The following is a 2908-nucleotide window of genomic DNA, read 5'->3' on the forward strand; positions in this document are numbered from 1 at the left end:
CGCTAATGAATTACAAGTGTCTCTCCACACACGGGCGCTGCCACCGCCTCGTGACCAGCTGAAAACCGCAGCCCCGCGCCCTCGACATGTGGAGCTGCTGGAATTGCTCATGCCTGATGGTATTTAAAATAATTAAATGCAGAATGGTATAAAGGGGTGGGGTTTTTTTGGGGGGGTTTTGTTATCATCAGGGTTTCAGTGCTCTCAGGCTGGGTGGCACCCCGGCTCACGCTGCCGTAGGGACCAGTACCCAGCGGAACAAATGAGCTTTAAACCCCTCTATTTTATTATTCTTTATTAATAATGAGGCGGCCCTTGTAAATAGCCATGAAAGGGAGTGCTTAAGCTCATAATTAATAAGTGCTGGCTTGATTTCTGCTGCTGAACTGCAGCCTCCAGATGCAAGGCTCTGCTAAAGAGCAGAGGGTGCTCAAATTCTCAACACAGGTTAATAAACCTGGGAAATACCCCCTGGGGCCCTGGGATTGCCTGGACAGCCGGGACAGCCATCTCCAGTGTGGAGTATCACAGAGCTGAGCCCAGTGGAGAGGGCTGGGGGATCTTGGGGCAGGGGTGTAGGATGGGGAATTCGGGGTACAGGATGGGGAGGGATGGAGCACAGGGATGAAGGAGCTTTCCTGCCCCGTGGGTACCACAGCAGGGACTCCCCAGGGCTTGGTGCCCAAGGGCACTGCACAATCCCAAGGGCCCCATCTGCCTCCTGCAGCTCATTGGTTCAACTCGGCCATAAATGTTTATGACAGTAGGGAGAGAAAGTAAATCACATTTATCTCCCTTGTTTTCTTTATCGGGGCACTAATTTGACAGGGAAGGGAAATTTTTGCTTATTTTACAACTCTGATTTGGGCTGCAATTTGATTTCAGTAGCTGGGAGGCGAACGCAAAATCTTATTTTTATTTTGGAGCCGGTATAAAAATTTACATTTTGACGCCGACCCCCACTCCCATTTCAGTGCTGCTACAGTGGGCCCGCGGGCTTCACACAAAACACATCACCCACATATAATACACTCATAATTCACTAATGTTTGCTGAATGACAGGGTTAAGTGGCTGCTATTCCCTGCCTCCCACCACACTAATGTACTCCAGACCCGTGCTCCTTTTCTTCTGGATTGCAGTCAAATCGTTTCCTGCAGCCCTCGCAGTGGAAGCTCCTTCCAACCCCAAATAAACACAACTTCCAAAATTATTTTCATTTGTTTTTCTAATCTAATTTTCCCCTCGGTGCTCCACTAATCATCAATCCCATTAAGGGCTTGATGTGTTGACTGCTTTCCAGAGAGCCTGTCCTGCGTCCTGCCGTGCTCTGACCTTCACTGGCACCGTCCCTGCTGAGCCCCCTGGCACGGCCGGACCCCGAGGGGGTGCCTGAGGTGGGGGCTGCTGGGGTGGGAAGGTTTGTTGGTGCTGGTGGGGCTGCAGTGTCCCCTCCACCCCTGCCCAACTCCACGTCCCAACCTCCCCAGGGAAGGGACCTGCAGGAACTTCTGTCATCCCAGGTGGAATAACGTGAATGTTTAAGACCTAAAGGAGGACGGGAGGGGGAGTTGGCTCCGCTCCATTCTGAGTGCCAAAGGGAAACAGCCTCTGGTGGAGTATCTGAGCTGAGAGAGGGTGTGAAGCCAGACAGTGTGTGCCACTCTAATGAGAAAAATACACAGCAAGGATGTGTGGGAATTCATCCAACTGGATTGGGAACACATGACCACCCGCTACCCCTCCTGGAAATGGGATTAGTGCTGATCATGCCAGAAAAGTGCCTGGTGGGGCACAGGATGAGGGACCAGGCTTGGGGCACTGTGCAGGGGGATGAGGATTTTGCTGGTTGTGCTGGGCCAGCCCTGCCAGTGGGAACAGGAGGGGCAACAGGGTGATGGGTTTTTGGGGTGTGAGGCTCATCTCCCCTCCCAGGAATAAATATTCCTCCCCCGCCAATGAAAGGGACTCCACAGATCTGTTCAAAACAGTTTATTGTATTTTTTCGTCAGACAAACACATTGATTTCTGGACCACAGTAGAGGATGGAAACCTTTCACAAACTTATTTATTTGAAAATACAAATATAAAATTATACTTTCCACATCTGTGATGTGAGAGACCCCCATCCACATAGTATTTTACAACAGGGCTTCAGAAAGCCATACACAGAGACCTGAAAGATGCTTGATATATATAGATACATATATATATGTATATATATAAAAAAAAAGTCACTACCAAAGTTCTCATCAGTTCATACTAAAGTATAAAAGGAAGGGCTAGGCCTGCCACTGTGCCATAGTTTATTTAGGTACATTTATGACCACCTGAAATGCTCACTTGCATCCTAGTACTGATGGAGTTCAGACCTCGTACAACAGAGAATGACGGGGGGTTTCGCTACCTACGACGGTCGACGTGACAGACGAGCCCACGGGTGGTGTGACGGGGACGGCCCCGCGCCGGGGCCCGCCCTGCTGGGACACGGAGCTCTCGACACAACACAGTCGGACTTTGTTTGGGGGGACCGAGAACCGACCACGAGGATTTTACTTTCTCGAACTAACTCCTTTTTTTTTTTTTTTTTTTTCCCTCCGTGTAGGTTTGTTTTTTTTTTTTTTTTTTTTTTTTGGTAATTCCTGTACTTCCAAACACTGTGAATCCTTGAGGCTGGATCCCTGTCCCTCCAGAGACCCTGGGGAATGAAAAAATTGGGAAAAGGGGGCATGGCTCAGTTTTGGCCATTAAGCATCACCAAGGCAGTTGCTCATGGGCAGCCAGGTTTTGTCATGTAATCATGGAAAGGTTTGGGTTGGGAGAGACCTTAAAAATCATCTCATTCCACCCCCCCCTGCCATGGGCAGGGACACCTTCCACTACACCAGATTGCTTGGGTTAAAGTCCTT

Source organism: Lepidothrix coronata, unplaced genomic scaffold, assembly GCF_001604755.1.
Source record: "Lepidothrix coronata isolate B3197 unplaced genomic scaffold, Lepidothrix_coronata-1.0 Scaffold91, whole genome shotgun sequence".
Taxonomy (NCBI): domain Eukaryota; kingdom Metazoa; phylum Chordata; class Aves; order Passeriformes; family Pipridae; genus Lepidothrix; species Lepidothrix coronata.